Below are 23,541 nucleotides of genomic sequence, written 5' to 3'. Positions count from 1 at the left end.
GTTCTACATTTGTGGGGGAAGGTTTCTACTTTTAGTACTCCTAAAAGTACTGCCACTGTCGTGTAACGTTTTGGGCAGATTACTTAGTTTCTCTGGGAGTGGTAAAAATGAAGCTTGATGTATAAAGTGAAGCTGTTGAACTACACAGTTCATATCTTAAGATTATCCTGGCTCTCAGATACTGTGACTTCTAAGTTTTTTAAAATAAGAAACTCTCCTTATATACTTCCTTTAATTTATAGGCTACTTTTGAGCACTAAATCTATTACAGGCAATGGGATAACTGTAATTTTCAAGCTTACAGAATATTACTTGTTTGCATGGGAATTATATATGTAAAATATAGATGTATTTATTATATATTATAGAACACTATATTATTATTTATCTTACATGTATAACACATAATGTTTACACTTAGCTGTCATTTCCTCAAAATAGTATGTATCTTTGGAAATAAAATGAAAGCATTGTGCCATCTTACATTTGATATATTATTTAAATTTTCAGAATGCTTTCATACTAAATCTGTGGGAAATGGTAAAGTAAGGGTTACTATCTACTATTTAAGAAATTGACACAGAAAAGTTAAGGAACTTAGTAAGTTTATAAAATTTATCATCGAAATCATTACTGGGGTTTTGAACACTTAGAGGTCTCACCACTCTTGTTTTACGACTGAATCATGCTGCTTGTCAGAAACTGAGGCTCAAAGGGTAGTGGATTAAAATTTCTTTGTTATAGATAATCTAGTGGTTAAGGTTGGATTAAACACCAGAATATGGTTAATTTTCCCCTGAAATGCTTTAGGAACATTCTAGGTTCTAAATTCAATTTAAATATAGGAGTGTGGACTGGATGAATGCTGAACCTTACACCATTCCCTGTATGAAGTAGTTTTGAATTTTTATTTGTTAATTAATAAACTCTATTTTTTAGAGCAGTTTTAGGCAAAATGGAGCAGAAAGTTCAGGGATTCCCATATGTCCCTTGTCCCCATCCACACTCAGCCTCCCTCATTTCAGCTAGACCTAACCCTTTATTTGACAGATGAGAAAACTGAAGCTAATAAAAGGTTAAATGACTTGCTCAAGTCACACAGATCATGTTTAACAAAACAAGGTGAAAATTTCAGTTTATCTGCTTTTATCTCAATCACTAAGAAAATGATGAAAATAACTTGAGTGAAGTATTTATTTATTTATTTATTTATTTATTTATGTATTTATTGCAGTATAATTAACATACAAAATTATAGTGGCTTCAGATGTACAGCATAATGATTAGGTATTTGTGAATATTGCAAAATAATCACCACAATAAGTCTAGTTAAACTATGTCACTATGCATAGTGACAAAACTTTTTTTCTTGTGATGATAACTTTTACAATATACTCTCTTAGCAACTTTCATATATGCAATACAGTATTATTAACTATAGTTACCATGCTGTATATTATATTACCATGACTTAACTTCTTTTATAACTGGAAGTTTGTAGCTTTTGACTCCATTCACCCATTTTGTACCTCTTGCCTCTGGTGACCACCAGTCTGTTCTCTGTATCTGTGAGCTTGGTTGCCGGTGTGTGTGTGTGTGTGTGTGTGTGTGTGTGTGTGTGTAGGGGGGGTGTTCATTTGTTTGTTCTTTGCTTTTTGTTTATTTGTTTAATATTTACTTACTTATTTTTGGCTGCATCGGGTCTTAGTTGCAACATGAGGGATCTTTGTTGCGGCATGCAGGATCTTTCGTTGCAGCATGTGGGCTCTTCATTGCGGCATGCAGGCTTCTGTCTAGTTGTGGCGCGTGGGCTTAGGTACCCCGCAGCATGTGGGATCTTAGTTCCCCGACCAGGGATCGAACCCGCATCTCCTGCATTGGAAGGCGGATCCTTAACCACTGGACCACCAGGGAAGTCCCTCATTTGTTTGTTCCACATTCAGGCGAGATCATTCCGTAATTGTCTTTCTCTGTCTGACTTACTTCACTTAGCGTAATGCCCTCAAGGTTCATCTATATTGTCGCAAATGGCAAGATTTCATTCTTTTTATGACTGAATAATAGTCCATTGTGTATTTGTGTATGTGTGTTTGTGTGTATATACTTACATATATAGCATTTTCTTTATCCATTCATCTCTCAGTGGACACTTAGGTTGTTTCCCTATCTTGGCTATTGTAAATAATGTTGCAGTGAACATGAAGGTGCAGATATCTTTTGAAGGTAGTGTTTTTGTTTTCTTCAGATAAATACCCAGAAGTGGAATTGTTAGATCCTATGGTAGTTCTAGTTTTAGTTTTTGGGGAACCTCCATACTGCTTTTCCATAGTGGCTGTGCCAATTTACATCCCCACCAGCAGTGCACAGGGGTTCCCTTTTCTCCACAGCCTCACCAACACTTGTTATTTCTTGTCTTTTTGATAATAGCCATTCTGACAGGTGTGAGGTGATAGCTCATTGTGGTTTTGATTCGCATTTCCCTGATAATTAGTGATATTGAACATATTTTCATGTACCTGTTGGTCTTCTGTATGTCTTCTTTGGAAAAATGTCTATTTAGAGCATCTGCCCATTTTTTAATCAGACTGTTTGGGTTTTTGGCTCTTGAGTTGTATGAGTCCTTTATAAATTTTGGATATTAACCCCTTGTCAGATATAATTTGCAGATATTTTCTCCCGTTAAGTAGGTCTCCTTTTCGTTTTGTTGATGGTTTCCTGTGCTGTGCAGAAGCTTTTTAGTTTGCTTATCTTTCTTTTTGATGCCTTTGCTTTTGGTATCATATCCAAAAAAATCATTGCCAGGACCAGTGTCCCGAGTAACATTTTTTAAAACAAGAGTAGCTTCGTGTTTTAAATTTTTTAATTAACTCTATTGTGGTTAAATATACATGGCATAAAATTTACTATTTTAATCATTTTAAGTGCACCATTCGGTAGCATTAAGTACATTACCTTGTTGTGCAGACATCACCACTGTCCACCTCCAGAACTTTTTCATCATCTCAAACTGAATTGTTTTGTTTCTAAAGTATGAATTCTGGTATCGCATCCACGCTACCCAAGTGTGATGATATATGTAAAACCACTGGCATACAGTAGGCACTCAGAGTAAATCTTAGTTGTTTCTTCTGCGTCTCACTCTCCAAAAGAGTTGTTTCCTGTCTCCTAAAAGATGTTTCCTATCCTCTTTTTTTTCATAAATAATTTTATTGAGATGTAATTCACATATCATACACTTAACCTATTTCAAGTGTACAAGTCAATAGTTTTTGGTATATTACATTATTAATTTTTTAAATTGTAAAATACGTATAAAATTTGCCACTTTAGCTATTTTTAAGGTTACACTTCAGTGGCATTAATTATATTCACAATGTTGTACAACATTTACCACTGTCTGTTTCCAAAATTTTTTCATTACCTCAAATAGAAACTCTATAATAATTAAGCAAAAACTCCCCACTCCTTCTAAAACTCTCCACAGCACATAATAATGTGTAATGTACTTTCAGTCTCTATAATTTGCCTCTTCTGGGTACCCCATGTTAATGAAGCATACACAGTATTTGTGGTTTTTGGTCTGGATTATTTTATTTAACATCTCTTTAACTTTCATTCATGTTACCATGTATCAGAACTTCATTCCTTTTTCTGGCTGAGTAACATTCCATTGTATGTACATACCACATTTTGTTCCTCTGTTAATGGGCACTTTGGTTGTTTCTGCCTTTGGGTATTGTGAACAATGCTGCAGTGAACATTGGCATACATTTATCTGTTCAGGTTCCTGTTTTCAGTCCTTTGTGTGTAAACTTATGGGTGAAATTGCTAGACCATATGGTAATTCTACATTTAGCTTTTATTTATTTATTTATTTATTTTTAATTTTTTTTTGTTTATCCCCACAAGGCCTCAAAAAATTGCAGCAGCAGTCATGCTTTTCCCTCCCCAGATGAATCTTTAGTAAAAGGCAAAAGATTCATTAGATTATGAAGAGAAGCATGAGTATACATTTAGCTCTTAAAAGAACCACCAAACTTTTCCACAGTGGCTGTACCGAGTGTTCATTGTACAGTTAGTTACTGATTTGGGATCTTTCTTCTCTTTTAATTAATGTGTTTTCACATAAAAATTTTCCTCTTAAAACTGCTTTTACTGCATCACATAAGTTTTGTTCTGTTTTTGTTTTCATTCATTTCAAAGTATTTTCTAGTTTCCCTTTTGATTTTTTTTTTGACCCATTGGTTGCTTAAGAGTAGAGTATGTTGTTTAATTTCCACACGTAAGTGAATTTTTCAGTTTTCTCTCATGTCTAGTCTCATTCCTTTGTGATCAGAAAAGATATTCTGTATGGTTTCAATCCTTTTTAATGTATTGACTTCTTTTGTAGCCTAACATATGGTCTATCCTAAAGAATGTTCCATGTGCACTTGAGAAAACTATGTAATCTGCTGTTTTTGGGTAGAGTGTTGTTTCTATTTCTGTTAGATCTGATTGGTTTATAATGTTGTTCTAATACTTATTGATCTTCTGTGTGGTTGTTCTGCCAACTCTTATTGTACAACTGTCTATTTCTCTCTTAAATTCTGTCAGTGTTTCCTTCATATATTTTGGGTCCTCTGATGTTTGGTGAATATTTTTTTATAATTGTTATAGCTTTATGGTGAATGGACTCTCTTGTCAGTATATAATGTTTGTCTCTTGTAACAGTTTTTTACTTAAAGTCTCTTTTTCTGATATTAGTATAATCTCCTTATCTCTCTTTTGGTTACTATTTGCATGGAATATTTTTTCCATCCTTTCATGTTCATCCAGTTCCCATCTTTGGATCTAAAGTGAATCTCTTGTAGACAGCATGTATGTAGTTAGATCATGTTTCGTATTCATTTTGCTCCTCTCTACCTTTTGACTGGAAAGTCTCATCTGTTTACATTTATAGTAATTACTAATAAGAAAGGATTTATGCTTGCCATTTAGTTTTCCATGTGTTATAGCTTTTTGTCCCTCATTTCCTCCTTACTGCCTTCTTTTGTACTTAGCTGATCTTCTTGTAGTTACCTGTTTGATTCCCTTCTCATTCCCTTTTGTGTATATTCTATAGCTATTTTATCTGTGGTTACCATGGAGATTACATATAACTTCCTAAAGATATAACTCTGTAATTTGAATTGATACCAACTTAACTTCAGTCACATACAAAAATGCTATTCCTGTAAAAGCTCCATGCCTTCCTTTTATATTATTGATATTACAAATTACATCTTTATTCATTTTGTGCCCTAAAACATACATTTATAATTATTTTTTATGTATTTGTCTTTTTTTTTTTTAATTTTTAAATTTTTGGCTGCGTTGGGTCTTCATTGCTGTGCGCGGGCTTTCTCTAGTTGTGGCGAGTTGGGGCTATTCTTCGTTGTGGTGCACATGCTTCTCATTGCGCTGGCTTCTCTGTTGCAGAGCACAGGCTCTAGGCGCGTGGGCTTCAGTAGTTGTGGCGTGCAGGCTCAGTAGTTGTGGCTTGTAGGCTCAGTAGTTGTGGCGCATGGGCTTAGTTGCTCCGCAGCATGTGGGATCTTCCCAGACCGGGAATCGAACCCGTGTCCCCTGCAATGGCAGGCGGATTCTTAACCACTGTGCCACCAGGGAAGTCACTGCATTTGTCTTTTAAATCCTGTTTTCTATACTCTTTTCTCTGGAGTCACCCATCATGATTAAACTAAGAGCCTCTTGCCTCTTTTTTTCCTAGAAAAAAATAAAAGTCTTTTTGTTTTGTTTTGTTTTTTGGCCCCATGGCATGTAGGATTTTAATTCCCCGACCAGGGATTGAACCCGTGGCCCCTGCAGTGGAAGCGCAGAGTCTTAACCACTGGACCGCCAGGGAAGTCCCAAAAGTCATTTTTTAAATAATAATAAAAAATAAAGATTGCATTAACAGAGATGATTAAAGAACTTTCCACATGTGATTTGGCTCCTAATGTGGAGTAGAACATACCAGGCCATCACTGTATATTGTCAGGAATTATAAATCATGATTTATGAAAGTTCAGTTTGCCTCTTAGAAATAGAGAAGCATTGGGAGGGAATCCATAACCACATTTACATTCCGTTCTATTTTTTACAGAAGCTTGGTTATGTCCAGTCTTACGGCTAAGGAAAATGTGTTTGTATCTGGCAGCAGCTCTGTTGCTCTAGCTCCCTCTAGTGATAATAAAGTGGCTTCATTAGCAATTACTATTTCTCACTTGACTGTTCTTTAATACAGGCCTGATGGACTTTTAATAACAAGATTTAATATACTTTAGTAAATAACAAGATTTAAGATACATCAAAAAATTATATCCCATTCATACAATGGAATATTATTCAGCCTTAAAAAAGAAGGAATTTGGACATCTCCTACAATATGGATGAACCTTGAAAATATTATGCTAAGTGAAATGAACCAGTCAGAAAAAGACAAATACTGTTTGATTCCACTTATAAGAGGTACCTAGAGTAGTCAAATGCATGGAGAGAGAATGGAGAATGGTGGGTGCCAGGGGCTGGTGGCAGTTATTGTTTAATGGATACAGAGTTTCAGTCTTACAAGATGAAGTGTTCTCTAGATGGATGGTAGTGATGGTTGTACAACAGTGTGAATGTACTTAATACCACTGAGCTGCACACTTAAGATTGGTTAAAATGGGAAATTTTATGTTATATATATTTTACCAGGAAAACTTTGCAGGAGATCTGTTACCTCAAGTTCTGAGATATCCCTCTATTCTGTTATTGAGAGTGGAAAATGATATAGCCTTCCCTTAGGAAATGTGTGTCTCAAACTGTAAATACTATCAGAGTTCAAGGCAGAGATTAGGAAAATACAATTTTGTGATGAAAATTGGGAATTAACATATCTTAAAGTGTAGAAATTACAAATGACATCATAATTGCTATAGTAATGATGGTATTATTGTAAACTAGAAATTTGGGAAGTGAAATAATACTTCTTTAAAATACTTTTTAATAGACATGTAGTCATGTTTTCTCTGTAAAAACAGTGTTAGCACTTTCCAACCTGAACATACCTTAGAAATTACCTAATTCACCTCCCTTAAGCCCTAGATCAGTAAATCTTGCATATGCATACAATGGGACTACCTTCCCAGATTAAACGGTTTTATTTTTTTCACAATGTTTTTGTTTGTTTTTTTGTTTGTTTGTTTGAAAATACTCAAATCTCTGGCAAAATTAACACCCATATACCCTACCTAAATTTATCAACATTTTGCCACATTTGCTTTAATTCTCTCTATACACACATTTACATTTTTGCAGGGGAAAAGATTTTTGTCCGGTGAAAATTTTGAAAGTAAGTTGCAGACTGAATTTCCCAAATTCACCCCTATGCATTTCAGAAGTTATCACCTTAGAACTAGGATACTCTCCTACCTAATCTTAATACCATTATCATATCTAAGAAAATAAGTAGGACTTCCCTGGTGTGCAGTGGTTAGGAATCCGCCTGCCAGGGGACACGGGTTTGACCCCTGGTCCGGGAAGATCCCACATGCTGTGGAGCAACTAAGCCTGTGCGCCGCAACTACTGAGCCTGTGCTCTAGTGCCCGTGAGCCACAACTACTGAGCCTGCGTGCCTCAACTACTGAAGGCTGTGTGCCTAGAGCCCGTGCTCTGCCACAAGAGAAGCCACCGCAATGAGAAGCCCGTGCACCACAACGAAGAGTAGCCCCCGCTCGCCGCAGCTAGAGAAAAACGCACGCAGAGCAACGAAGACCCAACACAGCCAAAAATAAAATAAATTAATTAATTTTTTTAAAAAAAGCAGTATAACAGTAATATCATTAATATACAGCCCATACTTATATTTTCCCTATTGTCCTAAAATTATCTTTTATTTCAGTTTATTTTGTTTTCTTTTAACGTAGGATCCAAACAGATAACATGTGTTACACCTGATTGCTAGCTATGTGTATTATTTTAATCTATAATATAACCTATCTTTTGTTTTTTATGAGATTGATCCTTTTTGAGGAACTTAAGCTTGTTGTGCTACATTCCACAATTTTTAAGTTATTTCTTCATGATTAGATTTAGGTTAAATCTTGGTGGGAATATTACATATGTGATATTTCGTACTTCTAATTGCATCCCACTTATGTTTCACTGTTGGTTATGCCATGTTTGATCACTTGGTTAAGGTGTGGTATCCACCAGATCTCTCCAATGTAAACATACATTTTTACTATTGTAAATTAGTAAATCATGGGGTGATAGTTGAGGCTGCGGCTTCTTCTCTAGCAGTCTTTTTTTTTTTAATCTAATATTTTAGCATCCATTATGATCTTTGACTAAACTGGTGAGTACATTGTTAGTTGCAAACTGGTAATTTTCTAATTCTGTCATTTCTTCAACATTTATTAGCTGATATGTTTCTGGGAAGATGAGCTTTGACTTTTCTTCCCTTTACACACTCAGAATTTCTCTTTTGTTTTGAGTATTGTATGGACTCATAAAAATTTTTAATATATCATAATCCAATACCATCATTTTGTGGAGACATGCTCAAATTTCCCAAATTTTAATCACAGAAGACACTTTAAGCTGGGTCCTGTTTCTTTTAGACATAACCTCATTCATCTTTGAGCATTTCCCTGCTTTCTGTCATAGAAAGGTATCATTCACCCTGGTTCTTTTGTTTGTTTTGGCATTTGCTTTTACTTCTTTGCTGTTGTTTATCAGATTTACCTTGTTCTTTCCTTGCCTCAGATCAGGAATCAGTTATTTCACTCAAGAAGTTTTGGTTTCTTTTCTTTTTCTTTTTTTTTTAATATTTATTTATTTATTTGGTTACGCCGGGTCTTACTTGCGGCAGGGGGGCTCCTTAGTTGCGACCCACCAGCTCCTTTGTTGTGGCATGCGAACTCTTAGTTGTGGCATGCATGTGGGATGTAGTTCCCTGACCAAGGATTGAACCCAGGCCCCCTGCATTGGGAGCATGGAGTCTTAACCACTGTGCCACCAGGGAAGTCCCTGGTTTCTTTTAATGGGAATTATTTAGAAATCAAAATCTGGGTACTTGGTATGCTGTTTGCTACTAGGTTGTCATCGTTCCTGAGGTGTAGCGATGCTTTTAGTCTCTTTCAGAACCAGGAAATAAATAAGTATATATATGCACACACATACAAGTATTAATTTTCTATTACTGTGTAACACATTACCACAATTTTAGCAGCTTAAAACATTACCCATTTATTATCTCACAGATTCCCTGGAATTTTAGGAGTCTAGACATTTCTGCTGTATGTCTCACAAGGCTGGAATCAAGGTAGCAGCCAAATCTGTGATCTCATCTGAGACTTGAGGTTCTTATCCATGCTCATATTCATTTTATTGGAGTTGTAGAACTCAGTGGTGTCTTGCTTCTTCTAAGCTACTAAGAAAGAGAGTATGCTTCTTTAAGTCTCTAAGCTCAAGGAAAGCCTAAGCCTTCAGTGTTTTTCCCACCATTTTTCTATCAGGTTGTTAGTCTTTTTTTTTTTCCCTTGGCTTTTAAGAGTTCCTTATATATTAAGGAGATTTGCCCTTTGTCTGTGATATAAATTGCAACTATATTTTTTGTCAGTTTGTTATTTGTCTTTTGTGCTTATTGGCTATATGTCTTTTGTTATTCCAGTAGCATACTGCGTTGAATACTGAAATATGATGCCTCTAACTTTGGCTCTTCTGGCTTCTTCCAACTTTGTTTGGCTAATTCTGGGTCCTTTGCTATCTCCATATGAATTTCAGGATCAACTTGTTGATTTCTGCAAAAAAAAACAGCTGGGATTTTGAAAAAAAAAAATGTAGATTAATTGGAGAGTTTTATATCTTACCAATATTAAGTATTTTGATCCATGAACATGGGATGTCTTTCTAGTTATTCAATTCTTTTAAAATTTCTTTTAACAGTATTTTTTAGTTTTCAGTATGTAAGTCTTGTAAGTACTTTTGTCAAACATACTCCTAAGCATTTTATTCTTTTGATGTTATTGTAAATGGAATCTTTAAATTCCATTTTATATATTTATTGCTAGTGTATAGAAATACACTTGATTTTTGTATATTGATTTTATATCCTGCAAGCCTTGCTGAACTCAATTAATAGTCCTAATAGTATTTTAATGGATTCTGTAGTTTGACTCTGGTCTTTGCATATGATGATGATTTTTATCATACAAAGGTCCATATTTTCATGTAGTCAAATTTTTGTTTTGTTTTTGTTTTTGTTTGTATTGTGCTTCTGGATTTTGGATCATTATTAGAAAAGTTTCCCCACACCCAGGTTTTAAAAGAACTAAGAAATTCAGCCTTATTTTCTTCTAGTAATTTTTAACTTTGATTTTTACATCTAGTTCCCAGATCTGTTTGGAATTTTTCTGGTATATAGTATTAGGCTAGGCTGTACTCATTGGCTAAACTGAAGAGAGTTAGTCCTTACTGAGTGCCCACTATGTGCCAGTTGCTGTGTTAAGCACTTTACATATATTATCTCATTTAATCTTGTGAAAGACCAGATACTGTTATTGAAGAAGCTAAGCCTTAGAGAGAGTAAGTAATTTGTCCAGTGTTACACAGGTAGTAGGTGACATAGCTAATATTTGTACGTGGGCAATAATTGGCTGCAATACTTATACCTGTTGCCACTTTGCCTCTAACTTAAATACTGTTGGATTGTTTAAAAAAAAAAAATTGACTTGTCTGGAACATTTCATTAATTTCTACTTTAGATGGAATGTTCACTCTAGATAAGCACGTATATTTTACATTACATACTTTATGAGATAAGACATTAGGGCTGATAAAGTTTATGTAGTAATCTGGAAATATAATTTTAACTTTTATTTTATCTAAAAATGTTGTGCTCCTCAAAGGTTGTTTTTTTTTTAATTTTTTTTTATTTATTTATTTTATTTTTAGCTGTCTTGGGTCTTCGTTTCTGCGCGAGGGCTTTCTCTAGTTGGGGCGAGCGGGGGCCACTCTTCATCGCGGTGCGCGGGCCTCTCATTATCGCGGCCTCTCTTGCTGCGGAGCACAGGCTCCAGACGCGCAGGCTCGGTAATTGTGGCTCACGGGCCTGGTTGCTCCGCGGCATTTGGGATCTTCCCAGGCCAGGGCTCGAACCGGCGTCCCCTGCATTGGCAGGCAGATTCTCAACCACTGCGCCACCAGGGAAGCCCTCCTCAAAGGTTTTAAATTGTGAGATAAACTAGTTTCAATTGGAGGGTTAGGGAAATTACATTACATTTTGGCATTACAAAAAAACATGCTTTTATATCCTCCCTCTACAAATTTCACATCCCCAGGACAAAAGTTCTGCCATGATGTTCATGAAGGAACATTGAAGGGGTTTATGCTCCGGTTGTCTGTAGATGGTGTTCAGAATATTTTAACCCTGGTATGATCTTATTTACCTTTCAATATGATTCTGGGCCATTTCTCCCTATGGATAGTTGGTTGTGCTAAGATCATGTAAATTTGTGTTAATCTAAATAAAATTAGTAAAATAAATCTGTTACAGAAAATAGTGTAGGTTGGTAAAGTGTGTTGAGAGAAATGTTAACATCTTCAGCAAGGTAGTTTATGAAAATAGTATTTTCAGAAGTTTAACTACCAGTGGAATACAGAATAGTTTGTCTAAGGAGAAAGAGGCTAGATTCAAGTGATTCTTAAATCCAGTAAGGGTAATGCATCAAGTTGTGGTTATAGAACTCAAATCCTTACACCTTCACTTACTAGTTACATGAATTGGGGCATATTACTGAACCTATGTCCTCAGTGTCCTCATCTAAAAAATGGCGTGATGAAAAGTACCTACTTCATAGAGTTTTGTGAGTTAAATGCTTGACATTTATGAAGTAAATATTCAATAAATTTTTTCAATGTCTAACTCCATTGTCACTAATTTGTGACCTAGGATAAAATTAACCCTTATAAGACTTACTTTCTCTTGCATACAGTAATATAATATCCTCAGGATTGTTATTCCTCTACTCAGATTTTCTTTGAGATATAGTCGTCTCATGGTATCTGTGGGGAATTGCTTCCAGACCCCCACCCCACAGATACCAAATTGCACAGAGGCTCAGTTCCCTTATGTAAAATAGTATAGTGCAGTCTGCCCTGTGTATCTGCGGGTTCCCCATACGCAAATAGGGAGGGCCAACTGTGCACTTATTTCCTACATTATAGAATCCAAAATTCTTAAATAATATTTAAGACCCACCATGATCTAGTATAACCTGTTTTTCTAGTCTTATCTCCAGTTACACTCCTGAAATATTCATTCCTTTAACTACAGCATCTGATAATTTCCCCCAATTTCTCCATCCTCCACTTTACTCTTGGTGCTTGTCCTAGGTGTTTGCCGTAAGTGATAAAAACTACCTGCCCACTAGCCTTTTACTTGCCAAATGCCATTCATCCTTTCAGACTTTACTCAAGATTTGAAATACTCCCTCATTAAATAAAAGTTGCCTTAATTCTCCTGTAGTTGAGATTAATTTTACTTTTCTTTTCCCTTTTGTAAAGCTTAGTAGCACCTTAAGAGTTTTATCACATTCTAATATTTAAACTAGGCATATATGCATACATGTTTGTTCCTCCACCAGACTGTAAGCTTCTTTTGGCCATGAGTATGCTTTGTTCCTCCCATGTGCCTTGAAACTATCAGTCCGTTTTCTATATTATGAAAAAGAAGTAACCAACTGCCTGAATTTCTAAAAAATGTATGACTTAAATTTTCCTTAGAAAAATTTTAAATGCTAAGAGCAGCATCTGCCCTCTTATTTGGTAACAAATATGTGAGGAAATTATTATTTGTCTATCCTTTTCATTTTCACCCAAGAAAGACATTCCAAAATGTAGTAAATGCCAAATTTTTTCTTAAAAAGTTTGTTGTGTATGTGTATGAAAAACATTGTTTCTATGATCAACTATTATTACATTATAATTTGTATACTCCCTTGACATTTACCAAGATCTTTTACATAGTTTTTATTTGTCATTTATATTTAAGTGCATCTAAGTCATAGTCCTAAACTTAGAGATTAAAATCACAACAGTCTTTACAAATATGTTCTACTATGTTTTCCAGTAGAACAGTGTTTTAACTCCTCCAATACAGTTTTTCTTACCTTTCAGTATGATTTTGGTCCTATTTTCCCTGTGGTTATTTGGTGCTAAAGAAATTTATTCTTATTTAAACATTAGTCTAAATAAGTTTTTACTACCAAAGTAAATTAATTTATTGCAAAAACTTGGTTTAATATTTTCCCAAAGCATATCATATATTTATTATTTATTTTTATGCATGGTGGGTGATAACCTAAAGAAGATTGCAAGATTTTACAGAAGCATTATATACCTTTCACCCAGATTCATCAAATGTTGATTTCTGCCACATTTCTTTCTCTACCTCCCTTCCTGCCTGCTTTCTTTCTCTTAAACACACAGAGACATTTTTTTTCTCAGTTTTTTGATAAAAAGTTATAGACATTTTAACCAGTGACTCAGAAATATTTCAGCACGTATTTCCTATGAACCAGGACATTTTCTTCAGGATCTTAACATCACTACAATACTATTATCTAATACACAGTTAGTAATCACATTTCACTAATTGTGTCAATTATGTCCTTTATAACATTTTTTTTCTTCAGTGATTCAGGATCCAATATATAATTATGCATTGCATTTAGTTGCCATGTCTCTTTATTCTCCTTTAATTTGGAACACTTCTCCAGCCTTTGTCTTTCATCATACTGACATTTCTTTAAGAGTACAGAGGAGCTGTTTCATAGAAGGTTCTTAAATTTGAGTTTGATGTTTCTTCATGAATAGATTAAGGTTGTCAGGAATACCACAAAAATAATGTTTTCTTCTCAGTGAATCAAATCAGGAAGCACATGATATCATTGTGTAATTGATGATATTAACTTTGATCATTCAGTCACTGTGATGTCAACCACAGCAATGTTCAAATATGCAATATAATATAGTCACCATACTATATATTACATCTACAGGAATTATTTATTTTATAACTAGAAGTTTGTACCTTTTGACCACCTTAACCATTTCATCCCTCCCCACCCCCCATTTCTGGCAACCATCAAATCTATTCTCTGTGTCTGTGAGTTTGATGTTGTTTTTATTTTGTTCTTTTTTTTTTTTTAATAGAGTCCACATATAAGTGAGATCATATGGTGTTTGTCTTTCTCTATCTGACTTATTTAGCATCATGCCCTCAAGGTCCATCTGTATTGTCTCAATGACAGGGTTTCCTTCTTTTTAATGGCTAAGTAATATTCCATTCATCTGTGTGTCTGTTTTTTGTGCCAATACCATACTGTTCTGATTACTTTAGCTTTGTAATACAGTTTGAAATCAGGAAGTGTGATGCCTTCAGCTTTGTTCTTCTTTCTCAAGATTGCTTTGGCTATTCGGGGTCTTCTGTGGTTCCATACAAATTTTAGGATTGTTTGTTCTTTTTCTGTGAAAAACGCCGTTGGGATTTTTTTTTATTATTGCATTGAATCTGTAGATTGCTTTGCGCAGTTATGGGTATTTTAACAATATTAATTCTTCCAGTCCATGAGCATGAAATATCTTCTCATTTATTTGTATTTTTTTCTATTTCTTTCAGCAGCATCTTATAGTTTTCAGCATACAGGTCTTTTACCTCCTTGGTTACATTTATTCCTAGGTATTTTATTATTTTCAATGTTATTACAAGTGCAATGGTTTTCTTAATTTCTCTTTATTTATTTGGTTGCGCTGGGTCTTAGTTGCAGCAGGTGGGCTTCTTAGTTGCAGCTCGTGGGCTCCTTAGTTGTGGCTCACTGGCTCCTTAGTTGCAGCACACAGGCTCCTTAGTTGTGGCACACAAACTCTTAGTTGCAGCATGCGTGTGGGATCTAGTTCCATGGCCAGGGATTGACCCCAGGCCTCCTGCATTGGGACCACGGACTCTTAACCACTGCACCACCAGGGAAGTCCCTAATTTCTTTTTCTGATAGTTATTAATGTATAGATACACAATTGATTTTTGAATTTTGATTTTACTAAATTTGTTTATCAGTTCTAACAGTTTTTTGGTGAAGTCTTTGGGGTTTTCTATGTATCATATCATATTATCTGCAAATAGAGACAGTTTCACTTCTTCCTTTTATATTTGGATGCCTTTTATTTCTTTTTCTTGACTAATTGCTCTGCTTATAACCTCCAGTACTATGTTGAATAAAAACGGTGAGTGTGGGCATTCTTGTCTTGTTCCTGATCTTACAGTAAAAGCTTTCATTCTTTCATCGTTGAGTATGATGTTAGTTGTGGGCTTGTCATAAATGGCCTTTATTATGTTGAGGAACATTCCTTTACCCACTTTGTTGAGCTTTTTTTTTTCTAATTTATTTTTTTATTTTTTATTTTGGCTGCATCAGGTCATAGCTGCGGCACACAGGATCTCAGGATCTTTCGTTGCGGTGCACGGGTTTCTCTCTAGTCGTAGCATGTGGGTTTTTCTCTCTGTAGTTGTGGCACACGGGCTCCAGAGCACGTGGGCTCTGTAGTTTGCAGCACGTGGTCTCTCTCGTTGAGGTGCACAAGCTCAGCATATGTGGCACGCAGGCTTAGTTGCCCCGTGGCATGTGGGATCTCAGTTCCCGACCAGGGATTGAACCCATATCCCCTGCATTAGAAGGTGGATTCTTTACCACAGTACCACCAGGGAAGTCCCCTTGTTGAGCATTTTTATCATAAATGGATGTTGAATTTTGTCAAATGGTTTTTATCCATCTAAAGAGATAATCATGGGATTTTCCTGGTGGCGCGGTGGTTAAGAATCTGCCTGCCAGTGCAGGGGACACGGGTTCGACCCCTGATCTGGGATGATCCCACATGCTGTGGAGCAACTAAGCCCATGCACCACAACTACTGACCCTGCACTCTAGAGCCCACGAGCCACAACTACTGAGCCCATGTGCTGCAACTACTGAAACCCACGTGCCTAGAGCCCGTGCTCCACAACAAGAGAAGCCACTGCAATGAGAAGCCTGTGCACTGCAACGAAGAGTAGCCCCCGCTCGCTGCAACCAGAGAAAGCCCGCATACAGCAACGAAGACCCAACACAGCCAAAAATAAATAAATAAATTGATTTATTTATTTTAAAAAATTAAAAATAAAATAAAAAAATTAAGAGATAATCATATGATTTTTATCCTTTATCTTGTTGTTCTGGTATATCACATTGATTTTGCAGATGTTAGACCATCCTTGCATCCCTGGAATAAATTCCACTTGATCATAAAGTACAATCCTTTTAATGTATTGTTGAATTTAGTTTGCTAATGTTTTGTTGAGGATTGTTGCATGTGTTTTCGTCAAGGTTATTAGCCTGTAATTTTTTTTTCTTGTAGTGTTCTTATATTGTTTTGGTATCAGGGTGATGCTGACCTCATAAAATGTGTCAAGAAGTGTTTCCTTCTCTTCTATTTTTTGGAAGTGTTTGAGAAGGATTTATATTAATTCTTCTTTATTGTTTGGTAGAATTCACCAGTGAAGCCCTCTGTTCCTGGATTTTTGTTGTTGGGAGGTTTTGATTACTGATTCAATCTCCTTACTAGTTATCTGGCTGCTTAGGTTTTCTATTTTTTTCACAATTCAGTCTTGGTAGGTTGTATGTTTCTAGGAATTCATCCATTTCTTCTAGGTTGTCCAGTTTATTGGCATATAATTGTTTGCAGTAGTATCTTATGATCTTTTGTGTTTCTGAGGTATCAGTTATAATGTCTCCTCTTTCATTTCATTTTGTTTATTTGAGTCTTCTCTTTTTCTGGGTGAGTCTAGCTAAAACTTTGTCTATTTTGTTTATATTTTCAAAAAATCAGTTCTTAGTTTCATTGATCTTTTGTCTTTTTAGTCTCTATTTCATTTATCTCCACTCTGATCTTTGTTATTTCTTTCCTTCTTTGGCCTTAGTATGTTCCTTATCTGGTTCCTTGAGTTGTAAAGTTAGGTTGTTTATTTGAGATTTTTCTTGGTTTCTTAATTTATCGCTGTGAACTTCCCTCTTAGAACTGCTTTTGTGGCATCCCATAAGTTTTGGTATGTTGCATTTTCATTTGTTTCAAGATTTGTTTTATATCTCTTTTTTTTCATTGACCCTTTGGTTGTTGAGTAGCATTGTTGTTTAATCTCCACATATTTGTGAATTTTCTAGTTTCCTTCTTGTAATTAACTTGTACTTTTATACTATTATGGTGGAGAAAATGCTTGATAAGACTTCAGTCGTATTAAGTTGATTAAGATTCTTTTTTGTGACCTAACATATGATCTGTCCTGGAGAATGTTCCACACGCACTTGAGAATACTATGTATTTTGTTTCTTTGGGATGGAATATTTTGTATATATCTGTTAAGTCCACCTCAGTGTGTTTAACTAGAAGCCTACCCCTTGAGGCCACAGCTACGAAGATAATAAGCTAATAAGCCTCTTTCATGGAAAGACTGGGCATTTCTGTCTGCTGCCTCTTCTCTGTGCCCTGAGGTGGGGGTGGGAGGTAGCTAGTTAAGAACTGTTTCTCTGTTTGTTACAGTGCTATGGGGCCTGTGATTCTAAGCCCCGCTGCCCACCGGAGCCAGGTGATCAAGGGATGTCCCCAGGTTGGCAGCTGCAAAAACCAGGGCTCCAGACATGTGCACAAGCTCCTTTGTAGGCAATACCATTGACGTGGAGTGAGGCAGAGGGATAATACAGAGACCTGGAGGCTGGTAGGTGCAGAGGCTGGCATCTACCAGCCTCCGCAGACTTTGGAGAATATCTTAGTCTGCCCCCCTAGATGTGTGTTATGTTAGATACCTGCCCCTCAGGTCAGAGATTTAAGATAATCAAATGGCCTCTTTCACAGAAAGACTGGGTGTGTTTCAGTCACCTCCCTCTGCACTGTGTGCTGGGAGGTTAGCCACAGTGAACTCATGCAAGCCCTTTCAGAACTGTTTCTCAGTTTGCTGTTGGAGTACTAGATGTGGGGTTCAAAGCTTTTGCTCCTCAGGGAGAAGCTTGGAGTTGTGAGTGCCCTCCTGATTGTGGATTGCTGTTCCATGGATGAGGTTTGTGGTGAGACTGTGATCTCGGCCTCTCCTAACCATTTCAATGTGGTTTTTTTCTTGTTAGCCCAATGTGTACGAGTCACTCAGCTACTTTTAGGGTTCTTTCAGAGGAAATTGTTCTGCAAGTAACTTGTAGGTTCACAGTGTCTCTGGGAGGAGGTGAGTTCAGGATCTTCCTTCATCTCCATCTTGAACCAAAAGCCTACATACATTGTTTATTTCTTTGTTTGTTTATTGTTGAACCTTTGAAATTCCCACTTTTCTCCAGCTCTGTTAGCTGAAAGAGCCTAGAAACAGTGATATCCCACCAGTCATGAGCACATTTAGTGTATAGAGTTTGGTTATTTTTTATTTATTTATTTTTAAACATTTATTTTTTGTTGTTGTTTATTTATTTTTTGGCTGCGTTGGTCTTCGTTGCAGTGCGTGGGCTTCCCACTGAGGTGGCTTCTCCTGTTGCGGAGCATGGACTCTAGGTGCACGGGCACGCAGGCTCAGTAGTTGTGGCTTGCGGGCCCCAGAGCGCAGGCTCAGCAGTTGTGGAGCATGAGCTTAGTTGCTCCGCGACATGTGGGATCTTCCCGAACCAGGGCTCAAACCCGTGTCCCCTGCATTAGCAGCAGGACTCTTAACCACTGCGCCACCAGGGAAGTCCCTACAGTTTGGTTTTTAAATACCATTTCCCACTGAGAGGAACTAGAGCTCCCTGGAGAAATGGCTGATTCAGGGGTGGGTCAGGGAATGCACAAGATGGGCCTGAAACATCATGTTTATACCAATTTTGTTGCAAGTTAGTATGGAAAAAATGTTTGACTGAAATGAGAAATAGCCAAATTAACATGTATTCTGATTTTGTGATGTATACCATGCTAAGTTTCTTTTCCTCCTTGAATCCAAGTGAAAGAATTTACAAGAACAATATTTTATTTCTTAAAGATCACCTATAAATCCAGCTACTTTTTTTCTTCCCAACAACTCTATAACATAGCATTCATTGCCTTTTAGTTCATAGTTCTCATATATGAGTGATTAGTTCATAGTTTTCATATGTCAGTGACTAGTAATATGGGTAGCTAAATTTGTGAATAGTATTATGACAAGCATAGCTTTTGATTTCTTAGCTCTCCAGTGTTTATATTTAGGAATTTGCAATAGATTTACCACGTTTAATCTTCGTCCATTTTGTCTTTAATGAAAAGTCTACTCTGCTTGACTTTGTTTTGTGTTTTAATCTTTTAGTAATATTATCTTTAGCTAATGTAACAAAGATTGTAGAATCGTATTCAGAATTTTAGTGGCTGTCTATTCACTGAAAATACAGTGCAGGTTGCTAGGAAGGGCTTTCATTTCCTTTTGGAATTCCAGCTACACTGTGGAAGCTCCCTTTGTTACTAAAGTGACTTAAAACTTTAAGTGCATGTTCTAATCTGTGAGTTTGTTCCCAAGTTGTTTCTCAGCCATTTACTATGAACAATATCTACCTAATCCATTAGCATGTAGAACTTGTTCTATGAGTCATTTCTATAATCAACCAACAACAACAACAACAACAAAACTAAGCTTAGGGCTTCCCTGGTGGCGCATTGGTTGAGAATCTGCCTGCTAATGCAGGGGACACGGGTTCGAGCCCTGGTCTGGGAAAATCCCACATGCCACGGAGTAACTAAGCCCGTGAGCCACAACTACTGAGCCTGCGCGTCTGGAGCCTGTGCTCCGCAACAACAGAGGCCGCGATCGTGAGAGGCCCGCGCACCGTGATGAAGAGTGGCCCCCACTCGCTGCAACTAGAGAAAGCCCTCGCACAGAAACGAAGACCCAACACGGCAAAAATAAATAAATAAATGGATTTATAAAGTTCCTACCAAAATTCTTTAAAAAAAAAAAAACAACAAAAGAAAACTAAGCTTATTGAACCTTATCTTTGTTAAAGGAAGACTAGAGACAAATACATATATTTATATAATTCCATTAAAAGTTTTGCAAGCAAATCCAGGCTTTAAAAGAAGTATTCTTGTGCCAGTACCATACTCTTTTGATGACTGTGGCTTTGTAGTATAGTCTGAAGTCAGGGAGCCTGATTTCTCTAGCTCCGTTATTCTTAAGATTGCTTTGGCTATTTGTGATCTTTTGTGTTTCCATACAAACTGTAAAATTTTTTGTTCTAATTCTGTGAAAAATGCCATTGGTAATTTGATAGAGATTGCATTGAATCTTGTAGACTGCTTTGGGTAGTGTAGTCATTTTCACAATATTGAGCCTTCCAATCCAAGAACATGGTCTATCTCTGTATCTGTGTCATCTTTTATTTCTTTCATCAGTATATTATAGTTTTCTGAGTACAGGTCTTTTGCCTCCTTAGGTAGGTTTATCCCTAGGTATTTCATTCTTTTTTTTTAATAAATTTATTTATTTATTTCTGGCTGCGTTAGGTCTTCGTTTTGCTGCACACTGGCTTTCCATAGTTGCAGCTAGTGGGGGCTACTCTTCCTTGCGGTGTGTGGGCTTCTCATCACAGTGGCTTCTCTTGTTCTGTGGAGCACAGGCTCTAGGCGCATGGGCTTCAATAGTTGTGGCTCGCAGGCTCAGTAGTTGTGGCATGCGGGCTCTAGAGCACAGGCTCAGTAGTTGTGGCACATGGGCTTAGTTGTTCCACAGCATGTGGGATCTTCTTGGACCAGGGCTCGAACCCGTGTCCCCTGTGTTGGCAGGCAGATTCTTAACCACTGCGCCACCAGGAAAGTCCCTATTTTATTCTTTTGGATGCGATGGTAAATGGGATTGTTTCCTTGATTTCTCTTTCTAATCCTTTGTTGTTAGCGTATAGGAATGCAGGAGAAAGCAAGCAATTACACTGTTGGTGGGAATGTAAACTGGTACAGCCACTATGGAGAACACTATGGAGTTTCCTTTAAAAACTAAAAATAGAACTGCTATATGATCCAGCAATCCCACTCCTGGGCATATATCCAGTGAAAACCATAATTCAAAAAGATACATGTGACGAAGTGGAACCAAGATGGCGGAGTAGAAGGACCTGCTCTCACTCCCTCTCGTGAGAACACCAGAATCACAATTAGCTGCTGGACAGTCATCGACAGGAAGACATGGGAACTCACCAAAAAAGATACCCCACATCCAAAGACAAAGGAGAAGCCACAATGAGATGGTAGGAGGGGCGCAATCACAGTAAAATCAAATCCCATAGCTGCTGAGTGGGTGACTCACAGACTGGAGAACACTTGTACCACAGAAGTCCACCCACTGGAGTGAAGGTTCTGAGCCCCACGTCAGGCTTCCCAACCTGGGGGTCCAGCAATGGGAGGAGGAATTCCTAGAGAATGAGACTTTGAAGCCTAGTGGGATTTGATTGCAGGACTTCGACAGGACTGGGGGAAACAGAGACTCCACTCTTGGAGGACACACACAAAGTAGTGTGCGCATCGGGACCCAGGGGAAGGAGCAGTGACCCCGGGGGAGACTGAACCAGACCTACCTGCTAGTGTTGGAGGGTCTCCTGCAGAGGCGGGGGGTGGCTGTGGCTCACTGTGGGGACAAGGACACTGGCAGCAGAAGTTCTGGGAAGTACTCCTTGGCGTGAGCCTTCCCAGAGTCTGTCATTAGCCCCACCAAAGAGCCCAGGTAGGCTCCAGTGTTGGGTTGCCTCAGTCCAAACAACCAACAGAGAGGGAACCCAGCCCCACCCATCAGTAGTCAAGCAGATTAAAGTTTTACTGAGCTCTGCCCACCAGAGCAACAGTCAGCTCTACTCACCACCAGTCCCTCCCATCAAGCCTCTTAGATAGCCTCATCCACCAGAGGGCAGTCAGCAGAAGCAAGAACAACTACAATCCTGCAGCCTGTGGAAAAAAAACCACATTCACAGAAAGATAGACAAGATGAAAAGGCAGAGGGCTATGTACCAGATGAAGGAACAAGATAAAACCCCAGAAAAACAACTAAATGAAGTGGAGATAGGCAACCTTCCAGAAAAAGAATTCAGAATAATGATAGTGAAGATGATCCAGGACCTCGGAAAAAGAATGGAGGTAAAGATCAAGAAGATGCAAGAAATGTTTAACAAAGACCTAGAAGAATTAAAGGGCAAACAAACAGAGCTGAACAATACAATAACTGAAATGAAAACTACACAAGAAGCAATCAATAGCAGAGTAACTGAGGCAGAAGAACGGATAAGTAACCTGGAAGACAGAATGGTGGAATTCACTGCTGCGGAACAGAATAAAGAAAAAAGAATGAAAAGAAATGAAGACAGCCTAAGAGACCTCTGGGACAACACTAAACGCAACAACATTCGCATTATAGGGGTCCCAGAAGGAGAAGAGAGAGAGAAAGGACCCGAGAAAATATTTGAAGAGATTATAGTCGAAAACTTCCCTAACATGGGAAAGGAAATAGCCACCCAAGTCCAGGAAGCGCAGAGAGTCCCATACAGGATAAACCCAAGGAGAAACACGCCGAGACACATAGTAATCAAAGTGGCAAAAATTAAAGACAAAGAAAAATTACTGAAAGCAGCAAGGGAAAAACGACAAATAACATACAAGGGGACTCCCATAAGGTTAACAGCTGATTTCTCAGCAGAAACTCTACAAGCTAGAAGGGAGAGGCATGATAAAGTGATGAAAGGGAAGAACCTACAACCAAGATTACTCTTCCTGGCAAGGATCTCATTCAGATTCGATGGAGAAATCAAAAGCTTTACAGACAAGCAAAAGCTAAGAGAATTCAGCACCACCAAACCAGCTCTACAACAAATGCTAAAGGAACTTCTCTAAGTGGGAAACACAAGAGAAGAAAAGGACCTAGAAAAACAAACCCAAAACAATTAAGAAAATGGTCATAGGAGCATACATATCGATAATTACCTTAAACATGAATGGATTAAATGCTCCAACCAAAAGACACAAGCTTGCTGAATGGATACAAAACCAAGACCCATATATATGCTGTCTACAAGAGACCCACTTCAGACCTAGGGACACATACAGACTGAAAGTGAGGGGATGGAAAAAGATATTCCATGCAGATGGAAATCAAAAGAAAGCTGGAGTAGCAATACTCATATCAGATAAAATAGACTTTCAAATAAAGAATGTTACAAGAGACAAGGAAGGCCACTACATAATGATCAAGGGATCAATCCAAGAAGATATAACAATTATATATGCACCCAACATAGGAGCATCTGAATACATAAGGCAAGTGCTAACAGCTATAAAAGAGGAAATCGACAGTAACACAATAATAGTGGGGGACTTTTAACACCTCACACCAATGGACAGGTCATCCAAAATGAAAATAAATAAGGAAACAGAAGCTTTAAATGACACAGTAGACCACATAGATTTAATTGGTATTTATAGGACATTCCATC

The 23,541-nt window shown here is 37.4% G+C and overlaps 1 protein-coding gene and 1 pseudogene across 9 annotated transcripts in view; one reads left to right on the top strand and one right to left on the bottom strand.

The window, feature by feature from the left end:
- The window catches only part of ASH1L (ASH1 like histone lysine methyltransferase), a 209,302-nt gene that overhangs the window by 103,853 nt on the left and 81,908 nt on the right, over positions 1 to 23,541 (top strand). The gene's annotated exons all lie outside the window — the stretch shown is intronic.
- Positions 3,899 to 4,007, bottom strand: LOC137763248 (U5 spliceosomal RNA; annotated as a pseudogene).

This window comes from Eschrichtius robustus, chromosome 3 (assembly GCF_028021215.1).
Source record: "Eschrichtius robustus isolate mEscRob2 chromosome 3, mEscRob2.pri, whole genome shotgun sequence".
NCBI lineage: Eukaryota > Metazoa > Chordata > Mammalia > Artiodactyla > Eschrichtiidae > Eschrichtius > Eschrichtius robustus.
The sequence above is the reverse complement of the archived record's forward strand: the minus strand, read 5'-3'. Positions and strand labels throughout refer to the sequence as shown.